The 16,082-nt window shown below is 44.3% G+C and overlaps 1 pseudogene across 1 annotated transcript; it reads right to left on the bottom strand.

Annotated features, from left to right (window-relative positions):
- Positions 1-14,240: 14,240 nt before the first annotated feature.
- On the bottom strand, positions 14,241-15,816 carry LOC308239734 (D-3-phosphoglycerate dehydrogenase-like; annotated as a pseudogene). The gene has a single exon. The product of its transcript is annotated as a D-3-phosphoglycerate dehydrogenase-like (transcript).
- Positions 15,817-16,082: the final 266 nt, after the last annotated feature.

Genomic DNA, 16,082 nt, shown 5'->3' on the forward strand with positions numbered 1-16,082 from the left:
TTTTGACACACAATCAGTTTTTTTAATTACTGGTTCACTTTCATTGCTAATAATCCATCTGTTTAGGTTTTCTTATTTCTTCCTGGTTCCTTGGGAGGTTACACGCCTCTAGAAGTTTCTCCATTCTTCTAGATTATTGAATTTGTTGTTCATAGTATTCTTTAATGATTCTTTGTATTTCTGAAGTGTTGGTTGTAACTCAATTATAAACAGTCTTGCTTTGTTTTTCCAAAATTAGAGAGCTTCTTCAATTATTCCAAGGACCTCTTATTATCTTTTAAGAGTTGAATCATTCTCTTTGAAGCCTTGATCCTGTCATTACCCAGGTCAATTTTCTCTTCTGCCTGTGGTAACTGGTCTATCTCTGCCAAATCCTCACTTATCAAGGACTTTACATGACATTAGAGATGGCCTTCAACATCACTTTTTTTTGAGAATACAATATTTTTCCCATAACCATTTATCCCCCTATACCCTCTTCTACAGCATCACTTTCATTGACTTCATGAAACCCTAGATCTGTTTAAAAACCTGCAGTTTCATTCTGAAATTTATTGCATTGTACAATACTAACAATTAACAAAAGGCTGGAATAATGGGTATAGATAAGCAGTAGTAGGGTGTGATATGAAGGGAGGGACTTATGGAGGATGCAAAATATCTTGTGCTATGACAACTTTGGCCTTTCATAAAGTCCCTTTTCCTTTGTGGATTTTTATCAGCTTATCTCTAAAATGAAGGGATAGGATTAGATGTTGTTATAAAGATTAAATAAATTAACTTAAATGAAATAATATATGTGAAAGTGTTAAGCACAGTTCCTAGCACAGAGGGAGAACTCATAATTCCTGCTTTGCCTTCTCTGCCCAAATTTTTTAAAATTCTTTTAAATGACACTAAGGACAAAGAATGAAAAATGGAGAAGTGCATCAGTGTAACTAGAAAGAAGACCCAGGACTTTTGCCCCAGGCTAAAGTTTCTGTCTTTATGCCATTTCCTCTTGTCATATTCTCTGTGGAGATGCACCAAACACCAAGCACCTATTAGACTAACTGCATAGGTGTGTAAAATCCAAAGATCACTCAGACAGGGAATCTGCCCTCAGTAAGGTCCTGGGTTGGTTGGGAAGAAAACACATGAACATAATTGGTTCAAAATACCTCTAGAATCTTGACAGTTTCCCCCAACTCCATTGTCATCATCTAGACCAGGCCATCATCAACTCTCTCCTGGAGCACTGCAATGGCCTCCTAACTGGTCTCCCTGCTTCCAATCCACCACCACCAACAACAACAACAACCCAACATTCCACCCAGAGTTATCTCTAAAAACTGCAAATCAAATCCTGCCTCTCCTCTGCTAAAATCCTCCAGTAACTTCCAATCTTGATTGGAATAAAATCTGAAGTCCTTACTATGGCCCACACTGCCCTACATGACTTGTTGCTCTCTAATCTCACCCAGTACATCCTTTACACTATCCTCCAGCCACCCCACCTTATTGGTTTTCTTCTGATGTAGGTTTGTTCCCATCTCAAGACTTTTGTATGTGCCCTTGCTAAGCATGAAATGTACCCCCCTCCCATTTTTTCCAAGGCTCACTTCTTATTATTATCAGATCTCAGCTCACATGTTACTTTCTCAGAAAGGCCATTCCTGACTATTCTAGGTATGTATGGTAGTGCCCTTCTTGGCCTGGACACTCCATCATATTGTCCAGCTTTTTATAGGATCTAGTGCTGGTAACTATTTGAAATAAGCTTGTTTATACATTGATTTTCTTGTTCATTGCCTCTTTATTTGAATGTAAGCTCTGAGCAGACAAAGATCTGTGTGTCCCCTGTCTCCCCAGTGCTTTAGTAAAGGTTCACTGAATGAATAGATGGGAATGCAGGGGAGTAGAGGTTTATTTGGGCAGAAGTGAGCGGTGGCAGGATGTGAAGTGGTGGCAAGAGATGAAACTTGACAGATGGCTTTAAATCAAAACATGAAGGCCTTTAAAGTCAAACTAGGGAATTTGTGCTTTATACAGAGACCCACTGGGAGCCATGGAAGATTGTTGAGCTTAAGAGGAATATTATCAGTTGACCTGGAGTAAGATTCATCTAGCGCCATGTGCTAGATGGATTGGTGGGTGAAATGAATGGATGGCCTGCTGTAAGAGTCCATCAACTACTATGTGCTCCACCTTCACATTCACTTCCCTCCAGGCTTTCCACGGAGGATCCATTCAGCTCCCCCAATCTTCTGGGGCCACACAAGAACCCTGACTATTGTTCCCCGCCACCGGCCGCTGGGTGGCGCTGTGGCTCCTCTTACCCAGGTTGGAGACATTAGGCAGGCTGAGGAGCAGCCGCCTAACAGGATCTGGCGCAGGGTCCCCTGGTGTGCCTGCCAAGCAGGCTCTTTCTTGTTGGCCTCTTTCTCCCATTTCCGTGCTGCCAGGCATTTCAAGCCCGTTCCAGCCCCTGCTCCACCCCATCTCCACCCCAACCCCATTGCCTGCTTCCCCCTCTCTTTGGCGATCCTTGGCTTTCTGACCCTCCAGACCAAAGTAGGGCCAGAGATGGGTGCCCAAACAGAACGCAGGAGCTGCTGGGGCCATATGGCTCTCTCTTTTCAACTCATCCAGGCCTCAGGCCTCCCTGGACTCCAAGGACACGCTGGATCCAGCCAGGCCCGAACTAAAGGGAGGTGAGGGCTGCAGGGACAGCCTTTTGATGAAAAGGGGCCTGAGACATTAAGGGCCAACTTACCATTTGTGTTAATACTACTGTCTTTCTTCTTGGCCTCTAGAGCAAGAAGCCAGTCGTCTGGGACTCCCCCTTTGGTCCCTTCCACTCCCCTACTATATGACCCAGATAATTCTAACTCTCTATGTATAGTACATATCCTAAGCTGATCCCTCCATCGTCACTGCCCAGATCCTGGCCTCCCTGCCTCCAGCCTCCAGCCTCAGACTTCATCTCACAGTGTGGGCAGCTTCCTGGAGCACTGGCCTGGCATCATACTCCAGCAATGTCTCCAATTGCTTGGAAAAATCTAAAGCTGACATTCAAGACCCTGCATACTCTGACCTCACCATTTTGGCCTCACTTCTACTCAAATATGGAGTAAAAGGCCTACCCCTGGTAGGTTGCTTGAGTAGAAGAGCTAGAACAGGAACTGAACACAGTACAGGGCTCCACAGGCATCTATTTGGACAGCCCTAACTCATGATCACAGACTGCAGAGATGCAGAGAACACAGTGCCTGCCTCCCCTAGAGCACAGGAGCGCATCCATGTTTATTCTTTTGCCCCCTCCTTTTGTCTCCCTGTCCCCTGGATCTGTTCTGCTCTCCTGCAATCGCCCTGTCCCCCTCCCATCCACGTTGCCCACTCTCCTATAACCCTCCTGCTGGTGCATGAGGCTTTTTCTCAACAAAGACAGACCATTATTTCACAAAGTGGTTGATGACATGCATGACCAGGTTTCTCCATAATGCTGAGTTTCAGCTTCAGCAGGTTTTTTTTTTTTTTCTTGAGGAGCCTAATATTCACAGATGCTAAGACTATAGGTAGCTCTTCATGAGGAAAAGTTGGAGACGCCTGAATTAAATTTAGCCTTGTTGAATCCAGCACACAAACATGTAAATTAATATGGAAAAGCATACAAGTGAACAGGAAAATTGGCAAAGGCAGATTTATTGGCAAACAAAGCACCGGTGGTCAATTTAAGGCTGCCCTGCACCCCTGGACTCCAGGAATCTGTGCCTAGTTAAATATGGCTCAGTTATGGTCATAGAAGTTATGGTGGACAAAAGAGCTTATAATAAAAAATATAACCATAAGAAGGGTGGGCAAAAAGGAGACAGCTCATCTTCCCTGTCTCCATCTTGGGGTAGCTTTCCCTGGGAAATTACAGTTTCCGGTCCCCTGAACAAACTCTACTGCTAAGACTACTCCTTTTCCATGTGTACTACACATGGATACAGTGTCTCACTGCTCCTCAAAATAACCCTTTGTAGTATGGATTATTATTTTGTATTTTCAGATGAAGAAACTGAGGCTAATGAGGCCAAAAGACTCCCCTCCCCTTTTTTTTTTTACTTTTTTTTAATTTTTTTTTTATTAAGGTATTATATGTGTACATATCTTACCATTGCCCCCCCACCCCACTCCCATACATGCTCTCACCCCCCAATGTTTTGCATCCGTTGGTTATTCTTATATGCATGCATGTAAGTCCTTCGGTTGATCTCTTATTTCCCCCACCTCTCCCTAAACTTCCCGCTGTAATTTGACAGTCTGTTTGATGCTTTACTGCCTCTGTATCTATCTTTTTGTTCATCAGTTTATAATGTTTTTTATTATCCACAAATGAGTGAGATCATGTGGTATTTTTCTTTCATTGACTGGCTTATTTCACTTAGCATAATGTTCTCTAATTCCATCCAGGTGCCTACAAATGGTAATAATTCCTTCTTTTTTATGGCAGCATAGTATTCCATTGTGTAGATGTACCATAGTTTTCTGATCCAGTCATCTGCTGACGGGCATCTAGGCTGTTTCCAAATCTTAGCTATTGTAAATTGTGCTGCTATGAACATAGGGGTGCATATATCCTTTCTGATTGGTGTTTCTAGTTTCCTAGGATATATTCCTAGGAGTCCCCCTCCCCTTTCTTTCCTCCCCCCTGCAAAAAAAAGAAAGAAAATCTTTTAAAAAAAAACACCTCAGCCCAAAAGGCCAGGACTAGAATCCAAGAATTCCAACTCCAAGATCAGTGCCAGTGTCTTTTCACCCACAGTTTCAAGACCTGTTGAGAAGTCAAAGCTAGGCCAACCATCCCTGTACCCTCACTCTGTTCTCAAGAGTGAATATAAATGCAGGCAGTGTAACTGAAGCAGCAGAAAGGGCTTTCACCTGCCTCCTGGGTTGTGTTGACACCTGGCCTGGGTCTAAATAATGGCAGGGGGACTCAGTTGGAGTTTGTAGAACCAGAAGAGCAGCAGCCAGCCTCCAGCCAGGTGCCTCACAAAACCAAGGTCTCCAACTAGAGGCTTTCAGAGGCATTTTGTTTGGCTTGACAGTGTCCGTTTGTGCAGTGCTTAAATTTGACTTATATTGCCTCAATAAGACACTCAGTTTAATAAAAGTTCAATGAAAGTATAGTCATTAACACATGGCCTTGGTTTGCATCCTGACTTTGCTACTTGGTCTGTGTGATTTTGAGAAGGTTACTTAAATTCTCTGTGCCTCACTTTGCTCATCTGTAAAATTGAGATAAACAATAGCACTCTACCTCATAGAGTTACAATGAATATTAAGTTATGATATTTAAAGCACTTAGAATGGTGCCTGACACATAGTGCTGTATGAGTATTTGCTATTATTATTATTATATAAATTGAGGAGAGTTCACATATAATCCACATTTCTAGCTTCTTAGCAATTTAGAAGATCTGACAGTCTGGGCCACCATTGCCAGCTGGAACTGAATCTGCCCTCTGTAGGTAGTGTGTTCTCTCCTGGTCAGCATCAGCCCCACAACTCCCCATTTAGTCTCTGACACTGAAGAGTGGTGTCAGTTGCTTTTTATCATATTACATGCAGGTCGTTTCATGGGTTTCCATTTTCTATGTGGTTTCTAAAATCAGTCTATCATCCCGCTGCTGCTTAAGTGGTTCAAGGGGAAAAATGTGACCAAGTATAAATTGTTAGCCAATGGGGACATTGTTAGCCAATTTGGGTTAGACCCCTACCAGGCTTTGACTTCTAATGTCCCAGAATGGCACTTAGACGCATCAGCTTGAAGATCAAGAAAAGAAGCAACATGGTAAAGGGAGGCAAAATTAAGCTATAACATTCCAGAACATTCCCTCCTGCAGCCTCACAGTTGGGTTTAAAATTTGGTTCAAGGGTAGTAAGATATACCCACATATATGCCAAATTATGTATGTTCAAGATTCATTTTTGCAACATAGTGAATAATAAAATGATTAGAAGGAACCCAAACGCCATCAATAAAAGACTAGTTAAATAAATTTTGATGCATACATATAATGGAATACCATACAGCCATTAAAAAGAACATGAGCAGTATGTACAGAATACTTCCATTTTTGTGGGAAGGGAAATAGAAATATACATTTTTGCCTATATTTGCATAGAATATCTCTGGAAGGTATATGAATATAGTATAGGCATAAAATATCTGTGGAAGGTTACATCAAGAAATTGGTGACCATGGTTGTCTCTGGGAAAAGGAATTATGTGACTTGGGAAAGAAGAAGACATACTTTTTTTCAAGATATATCTTTTTATTCTTTTTAAATTTTGCACCATGAAGCTAATAACAAATATCTCATTTAAAGAAATTCTGCAGTAGATACAAAAGGAAAACTACAATGAACAAACAAACAAAACTAACTTCACAGTTTCTCAAGAGACAAACTGAAATCGCCTGCCAGTCAAGGATGGCTGCATGGGAAACAACCTGCCTCCTGTGGCACCCAAACCCTTGCTTAGTAAGCTGCTTTGCAAAATCATTTCCACAGTCATCATTCCATGTCCAAGTGCACTTAAAGCATTTCACTCTGGTCCTTCTTGCCCAGGCTACCTCCTCTACTCTGGTCAGCTTGGCTTTTAATCAATCTCCAAAAAAATTCCTGATTGGACTGCCTCCTGGGCACCCAGAAGTGAAGCCTTCTGGGAATGGAGGCTGAAATGTAAAGGGATTTGACAAGAGTGATACACCTGAAGACCAGGACTTAAATCCTCCTTCTCCAAAAGTGCTTCTTCCAGTTATCTGAAAGGGTGCTCCAAAGGGGGCAGAGCTCTTGTGTTTGGGTTGGGTACCCTCCCAACCAAGGCCTACCTCCGTTACCTGACCAAAGGTCCCCAATTCAATCCAACAGACTTTTTAAACCTTTAAAAAAAAACTCTACAAAGTCATGGGCCAGGTATAAAGGTCCCAATGTGCTAGGGATGCAAGGTAAAGGACACAGAGTGCCTGCTTTCTAAGGACACACATCTAGATTCTGAAAAAGTCTGAATTGGAAGGAATCTGGAGAGATGACTGAGGTGATGGTTTTCACCCAGATGACCAGATGATGGGCACCCTTGAGCTGTATAGAGGAACTTCAGGAGTTCTGCAAACATTAGATGTGTTGGCAGATTTCAGACATCTTAAACCATTGATTTGATCAAAATTGTCTCATAATTCTAATTGATTCACTTGATATAAGGTAAATGACATAAATTTGAACTCAATAAACACATTTTTATTAACAAATCACTGCTTTTATCTGTTCTATATAAGTAGGGTTCTGTGTAAGATTTCATTAAAAGGGGAGGGGGGTTCCCGCTGCTTTAAAAGGTTCTCAGAAATAGACTCAGAGGAAACGAAGGGACTTGCCCAGGGTCATACAGCCTTGCAGAAGTAGAGCCTGGTCCAGTAGGGCCCCTGCCAACCTATACCTCTTACGTATTGAATACAAAATCTGAATTAAGAATTGAGTTGGGTTAGGAGCATCCTACCCAGGGCTGGAACAGATATCCCAGGATACTTTGGAGCTCAACCAGCCCAACAAATCACCTTTTTTTTCCATCACATGACCTTTTTACGGGGGTCTAAGCTTGCAATAGGCCCCAAGTTTAGGCTTCTTTCTGTCAGAGGTACCTGATTGCTCTGTTCTCTGAGGATTCCAGGGATTCCCTCAAGCCAGGGCCTGGGCTAAGAAAGCCAGAATGTATTACGTGCTCAACATGGCTTGATTCCCAAAGGTTGGGTCCGAGCTCTAACCCTCATTCTGCACCCTCCCTCCCATGTGTTTGCCCCCTTCAACACCCACTTGCTGGCAAACATTCTTGTGGTCCCTCCCCCTTAGCCATCACTCCCCCTGAAACCACTACTTCGGCCTCAGACCTCCTGCCTTTTATCTTGCCCCAGAAGCTGAGCCCTTGGGTCCCTTAATTGTTCAGGTTGCTCTTTTTTGAACTCACTCCAATTGAGTTCCATAAATTGAAGATAATTGGACTGTCTCACTCAGGTTATGAGCCCCTGAGGCAGTGTCTTCTTGGTCTGGTATAGCCCTGCCCAGAAAGGGGGGTGCTGAGGCGAGGGGCACAAAGCAGGCCAGTCTAGGGATCTGGTTCAGACCCCTGGGGAGAAGGCACAGGGTCACAGTGCAGACATTCATTCTCCATCAGCTAAGCTTTGCAGCCTTGATCCCTGCTGTCTTCCCTAGTCCTGACAGGTCAGCGACTGTGTGAGGAGCCAACCCTTCTCCACCAACAATATTGAAAGCAATTGTCTAGTATATAAGATACTTTTGCAAATAGTATCTGAGAAGTTCTAGGACTCTGGTTAAAAGGCCCTCTTTGGGAGGACACCTGAATGATTCATCAGTGAAGAAGAGCTAGAGGCTTATTGAAGGGAAACTCAGACTGAGGAAAATCCAGGGCAACTTGTCGTGAACATGTTCCATTCCACACAATAACATCTTCCCAGAAAGTTTATGTTGCCACCCATCCTGAGCACTGCCAGGAAGGTTGACTTGGCTACATCTAAGGTATCCAGGGAGATGGAGATAATTGTTGCTCTAAGGGGTGGTTAGAGCAAGGAGTAAGGGGCTAAAGAAATAAGGTTTTGCTCCAGACTCAGGACTCCCTCTTTGGCCGCCATCTCATGACATCTCATTGCCCTGGTACTGCAGTGGGCCAGAACATATCCTGGAGCAGCTTTTTGCCCATTGTCCCTGGACAAGGGAGTTGCTCTCCCCCTCCCCCCCCACCAAAGTCATGCTCCACAGGCTTATCCTTTTCTAGTTCCCATTTTGTCAAAAGCTCCTGTCACTGTCTATCAATACACCTGAAGGCAGCGGAGCCCACCATCATACCCTCAAGGCCTGGCATGGAGCCTGGCACAGAGCAAACGTCTATTGAGTAAATTAATGAATTAATGAATTTTATAATTATTATCTGAATTCTTCCATGCTTTAGACCTTTACAAAATCTACCTGCCTGCCTCCCTTATGTCTAACATTATAGCATTCCCTCGTGGGGACTGACAAGGGGAGGTCATATCGTCTGTCCTCTTGCCTCCATTTGGGACTGCATCCAAATGCCCCCAAACAGAAGGTTTCCAAGATTTTCATAAAACTAGGCAGAAAGGTAAAGAAATTAAAGATTGAAAGAAAAAAAAAACTAGGCAGAAAGGGAAACAGTTGAAAGAGCACTCAAACTTGGAATCAGAAGACTTGTTATGAGATCTGTTCTTGTACTCCCTAGTTAGAACCTAAATTACAAGAGAGAAAATGAGGCTGGAAAATAGGAACAGGCTTTGTATATCAGCCCAGAGAGCATTTGGACATCCATTCATTCAATATCACCTTACTGAATACCTACTATGTCCCAGGTACTGTATTAAAGGCTTTCCATTACTCTGGCTGCTAGGTGAAGCAATCACTGAGGAGCAAGATTGCAGACAGGGAGACAAGTTAGGAGATTATATCACTGATGTTGAGATAAAACCCTGAATGAAGGAAGTAGTAATGGAGAGAAATAGACACACTGGAGAACTATTTAGGAAGTAGAATTATTAGGACTTGATAATTAATCAGATGTGGCTGTTGAGGGAGAGAGGACGCTAGCTACACCCAGGTTTCTGTTGAGAGAGACTGAATGAATAATGGTGTCATCAATAAAAATGAAAAACACCTGGCTTGAGTTTCATAGTTTGATGCAAGAGGATTCAGGAAGATAATGAGCTTGGTTTGGAATTTGTAAAATTGGAGGAGGAGAAGGAGGAAGAGGGAGAGAGAGAAGGGGGAAGAGGAAAAGGAAGAGTAAGAGAAGAGGAGGGGGAGGAGGGAGAGGACAGGGGGTAAAGGAGGGGGAGGGGGCTAGATAGCCTCCTTAGTATAAGGCTATCTAGGGAGAAACAATGCCTGCTAAGGACAGAACCTTCAAATCTGCCAACTTTTAAAATACGTATAAAATACATATGAAGCAGTCAGTCTGACATGTAGGACATGAGCCATGGTAGGGGAAAATCATGAGAGCCAAAGTAGGTTTTCAAAAGACAGAAGTGGTTTGCATGGATGGTATGGAAAACAGTTCTAATAAAAAGAAATATCTGGGGAGAAAAAGAAATATCTGGAAATGTCCTTATGGATTCTGCCCTGACCATTGCCCGTGCAGTTAGTGGAATAGTGGGAGCCTGATAGCTGTTTGAGGAATAACGAAGAAATGAGGCATGAAGATACTAAATTAGACTGCTCTTTCTAGAAGCTTGGCTGATATCAAACAAATGAAAATAGTAACTGATGAAAAATATGAGCTCAGAGTTTTAGAAGGTGAGCTGTTTCAGGGTAGGAAGCCAGCAGAGATTGAAGATTCAATAAAGAAGAGTCATGATGATAGGATAGAGAATAATTGTCAGGAAAAGGAACACTCCTCTCAGAGCAAAAGGAAATAAGAAAGGACACTAGGAGATGCAAATAAGCTTATAGTTGTGAAAGAGGAGTTCACACCCATGGCCTTTATTTAAAAAGGGGCAAAGGTTTAGGATAGTGGTAAGGGAAATGGGGGAGAGTGTTGAGCAGAAATGAAAGGATCAATAGTGTTCATAAAACAATTAAATTAGAAATCATACATTTGTAGTGGTACCCATCTGACTTGCATTCAATTTTTCTCCAGAAATTCTGGCAAAAGAACAGAGAAGGCAGATTTTCTAGTTGATTTAGGGTCTGGGGTTTGTAAGGTAAGTGCAATAGACAGGCAACAGAGCTTGGGTGAAGTTATACTTGTGAGAATGATCCACCATAGGAGCCAGGATGTGTAGGGAAAGAAGCAATGATGAGGGACTGTTAATAAATTAGGAAAAAATTATGGTGTCAAGGTCTGAAATTGTAATTAGATGGAAAAGATACCAGAGTAGGGAAGTGCAAGATAGTAGTGGTTCTCTTGGAATGAGAGAATTCAGAGGTAGCAAGATTCTAGGTTATGGCAAGGTCAGAATATGACCATGAAGTTGGTATTCTTAAGTATAGTGGAAATGAAAGTCAAATTAAAAAGTCAATAGAGTTGAGGAAGTCAAGGAACTTTGAGGCCAGAGCAGTAGTCCTCAATCCTGGCTTGCAATATAAATATAAAAAAGTGTCATTGCAATACTGACACACTAGAATCACCTGTAATATTTAAAAATATGTCTATGCTAAAGCCACATCCCCAGAAATGCAGTTTCAATTGGCGTGAGTTAGTCCCAGGCATCAGTATTTTTTAAATTTTCCAAGTGACTGCAGGTTGAGAACCATTGAGCTACAGAGATACATAGAATCATCCACATGGATGTTTAAATCAGTCAGTGTGATGACAGAAGTTGGAATGGAGAAGGAATATATAAACCAGGGGGGATTGAAATTCTCTAACAATGTGTTAGAATGGATGACAGTGATAGTGGGTGGAAGAGGAGAGAGGGTGATAATATCAGATGGAAAGAGTATTCAAAGAGGAAGGGGTTTTACCTGATAATGGGCAATGGTCTGGAAACAGCTGCAGGGATTTAGGTAATGCAGACCCTACTTTGAGGCAATGTGCTGGCAGGATGTGGGAAGAGGAGCTGGGTTGTAGAGGAAGTATTGTGCCCACAAAAAGCCTGATTTTAAGAGTTAGCGCAGGAGGTATAGGATGCACTCAAAGAAGAGGTTGAGAGTGCAGGGGAGTTTGCTTACCTTAGAATGGCATTTCCAGAGCACACACTGGAATCAGGGCTGCCACACTGTTCAGTTCCAGGTGTGCCATTCACATTGGGAAAGACGGGCCTGCTAATGAGGAAAGTCCAGAACAGGATGGGAGTGAGAGTAAGAGAATGTTTGTGACCATATGATAATTCAGTGCTTCTCCTCACTCTTCTTGCTTCAGGTTTTTCTTTGGCTTCATGAAGGACTGATTAGCAAACAGGTTTGGGATTCCATTCATTTCAGGTGGGTCTCTTCTAATGACCTTCCCCTTATATATCTAAATTCAATTTTTTTCTGAAATTTTCTCAACCTTCTCAGCCACTTACTCTCAGAGAGGTGCAGAGGGACAAAAAGAGTCCCATAGCCAAAAGAAGTCACTGTTAAAAGAAGTTTTGCCTTTGGACCCCAAACAATGCATATTAGCTGAATGTCAGTGACAGAACACTGACTTTGATGAAGGTTAAAACATAGATTGCAATGGAATGGGTATTTCTTATTGGGCCTACAACAAGCTTCTGCTCTGACTTGGTTAATCCAAGCTCTATTTTCAAAGAAAAGACTCATGTAATAATGCCCTTCCCCCACCTACCTCATGTTTCACCTCACCATCTGAACTGTTTAGTCCAGAGTGAGACCACCCACCCCAAACTCTGGGAAGGAACAGGCAAATCATATTTTGCCTGGGGCTTGGCATGCAAACAAGTGCCCATACCTACTCTCAGCTCCTTATAGAACTTTCCAAAACAGCCAATCCTCTCTTGTATAAGATCCTAGGGCTAATTAGTTTTTCTCAAACCCAGGGGTGGGGAATGGGTGTGGATGGATGTTCCCAGCATCCTGATAGAATTCTGATAGAATTCTAGGATTACCCACCCACCCAATGATGCTCTCCCCTTGAGTGTGAATGGGGGCATTAAATATGATGGGCTGTCACTCCCATGATTATGCTACTATATGGAAAAATGGATGCTTAAGTGGTATAATTAAGTTCCATAGTCAGTTGCCTTTGAGATAATCAAAAGGGAGATTATCCTGGTTGGGCCTGACTTAATCAGGTGAGTCCTTAAAGAGACAAGAACTGTTTTCAACAAATGATGCTACAGCATTTGGATATCTATAGGCAAAAAGTAAATAAGTAAACTTGACCTACATGAAACCTTACATAAAAATTAATTCAAAGCGGATCATATAAAATGTAAAGCTATAAACATTTTAGAGTAAAACATAGGAGAAAATCTTTGGGACCTAGGAATTGGTGAATAGTTCTTAGATTTGACATGGAAACCATAATCCATAAAAATAATAATAACTTTAACTTCATCCAAATTAAAAACCTTTGCTTGGTGAAATACCTAGTTAAGAAGAAGGAAAGACAAGCTACAGACTGGGAGAAAATATTAGCATCCATATATTTGATAAAGGAAAGGTATCTAGAATGTATAAAGAACTCTCAAAAATAAACAGTAAAAAAACAAACAATCCAATTAGAAAGAAAGCAAAAATGTGAAGATACAGTTCACTGAAGAGAATATACACATGATGAATAAGCACTTGAAAAGATGTTTAACACCATTAGCCATTAGAGAATTGCTAATTAAAGCTACCAATCCAAAATGCTAAAACAGGACACACACACAAAAAGGAGCAACACCAAATTCTGGTGAGGATGTGAGAAACTAGATCACTCATACATTGCTGGTGGGGATATAAGATACTACAGCCATTCTGGAAAAGAGTATGACAGTGTCTTTAAAAACTATATATATGCTTAACCATATAACTTAGCAATTGCACTCTTATACATTTATCCCAGAAAAATGAAAACCTATGTTGACACAAAAATATGTGCACAATTGTTCATAACAGCTTTATTTGTAACTAGTGGCCCGGTGCATGAAATTTGTGCACAGAGGGAGGGTTCCCTCAGCCCAGCCTGCACCTTCTCCAATCAGGGACCCCTTGGGGGCTGTCCAACTGCTGGTTTAGGCCCAATCGCCCCCAACTGCCCTCCCCTGCCAGCCTGGTTGCCCCCAACTGCCCTCCCCTGCAGGCCTGATCTCACCCCCAACTGCCCTCCTCTGCCGGCCAATTTGGTTCTGATTGTTCTGTTTCTATGCCAGTCAGCATCAAAAGCTCTGCCTCCTGGGCAGCCATTGGCTCCTCACAATTGACCCAGATTTGATTCTGATTGGTCAGTTTCTATGCCAGTCAGCGTCAAAAGCTCCTCCTCCTAGGCAGCCATTGGCTCCTCACAGTTGACCCAGATTTGGTTCTGATTGGTCAGTTTCTATGCCAGTCAGTGTCAAAAGCTCCTCCTCCTAGGCAGCCATTTGCTCCTCACAGTTGACCCAGATTTGGTTCTTTTTTTTTGGGGGGGGGGGGTGCGGGAAGGGTGGGCTGTTTATTAAGTGGTTATTACAGGGGTCAGACTACATAAGTGGTGTCAGCCCCGGGAATGTGACCTGTCAATGTTGATTGCAAAGCCCCCAAGGCTGGTCCTGGTGAGCCCCAAGGTCAGAAATGAAACTGAAAGGCCCCGGTCACATGCTGCTTCCAGGCGTCCAGGCTGGGCAGCAGGAAGGAGATGCCCATGACATGCCAGGTCTCTCCATTGGACACCAGCGAGGTCTGGTAGGACAGCAGCTGCACACCTGCCTCTGCCAGGAGCCCAATCATGGTAGGAAGCATGGCAGGGTTGGAGGGCTGACTCCGTTACAGAAGCAGGGGCAGACCCCTGCAGAGAGGCATTTCTGGTCTGAAGGCAGCTCCTCTGAGTGCCTGCAGCACAGGTGTGGTGCCCACAGCCTGGTAGGGGGCACCTGCCAGGGCCACGCTCAGGAGGCCTTCCCTGCATCCTTGCTCTCCTGGCACAGTGGGGTTATGGGAGGTGGTTACATTGAGGCCAGCCTCCTTCACCAGCAGCTTGGCGTTCACCAAGTTCACATCCGCATTATTAGAAGCGTCTTTGAGGAGGCCTACAATGATTGCGGGGCTCAGGCAGTTCCCGGCATTCTTCAGGGATAAGCCCTGCATTACTACCTGGATGGTCCCTTTGGGGGACCCTGCCCAGGCTTGCATCAGAGTCCCCAGAGCTTCTGCCAGACCGATCCAAGGTTTGGTGTGTGGAGAGAAGGCTCTGGTAAGGGCCTGGGCATTCACAACCCCTGTGAGGGCTCTCCCCTTCACCATGTCCACGAAATGGACAGCGATCTCCTCCCTGCAGCAGCTCTGGGCCTCCTTGGTGCTGGTGCCCAGGTGGGGGCAGCTGATGATGTTCTCGTGGTCCACCAAAGCGCTGTCCTGAGGCTGCTCCTCCGTGAACACATCCAGCGCTGCACCCGCGCACTGCTCCGACTGCAAGGCCCAGAGCAGGGCGCCCTCATCCAGGATCCCTCTGCGGGTGCACACCCTTCTTGCACAGGGCGAAGGTGCTGTCATTCAGCAGGCCTGTCGTGGAGGGCAGGAGAGGGGTGTGCACAGTGATGAAGTCACAGAGGGGCCAGATCTCCTCCAGGGGCAGCTGCTGAATGCGGAAGGAGGGCAAGACCTCTGGTGAGATGATGGGGTCGTACCCTACAGTCTTCATCCTGAAGGACTGCAACCAGACGGCCACCTCTCTCCCAATCCTCCCCAGGCCAAGAATTCCCAGGGTCTTTCCATTCAACTCGGTTCCCATGAACTTCTTTGGGTCCCATTTGCCATCCTTCATCAAAGCCGTCACCTGGGGAATCTGCCTGGCCAGACACATGATCATCCCACAGGTGAGCTCCGCAGCACTCAGACTGTTCCCATTGGGAGTGTTCATGACCAGGATGCCCTTCCTCATGGCAGCCTCCAAATCCACATTGTCTATGCCAGTGCCGGCCCTGCCCACCACCTGGAGCTCCTCTGCTGCATTGATGACATCTGCGGTCACCTTGGTGGCCAAGCGGAGGATAAGGCCTTCGCAGTCCTGCAGCTAAGCTATCAGCTCCTCTTTGCTCAGGTTCTGCTTCTCCACCACCTTCAGCCTTCCATCTTGCAGGATCTTCTGGCAGCAAGGGTCCAGGCTGTCACTGATGAGCACTTTCTGTAGATTTGCGAAGGCCATTGCTGGAGTGGGCCTGGGGATTGACTGCTCTCCCTGGACAGAAACACCTCTAAGCCCCCAGATTTGGTCCTGATTGGTCAGTTTCTATGCCAGTCAGCGTCTCTGGGCCTATCAACAGGGCCTGATCAGAAAGGCAGGGCTGATCAGCAGCCCCGGTGGAGTCCTGGAGAGAAATGGAGGTGCGGCTGCTGGCCAGACTGGGAGAGAAAGACCAGCAAGTGCTGGTCAAAAGCTACCACAAAGACAACGGATCAGTCCCTGCTTCT

Source organism: Plecotus auritus, assembly GCF_963455305.1.
Source record: "Plecotus auritus genome assembly, chromosome: X".
Classification (NCBI taxonomy): domain Eukaryota; kingdom Metazoa; phylum Chordata; class Mammalia; order Chiroptera; family Vespertilionidae; genus Plecotus; species Plecotus auritus.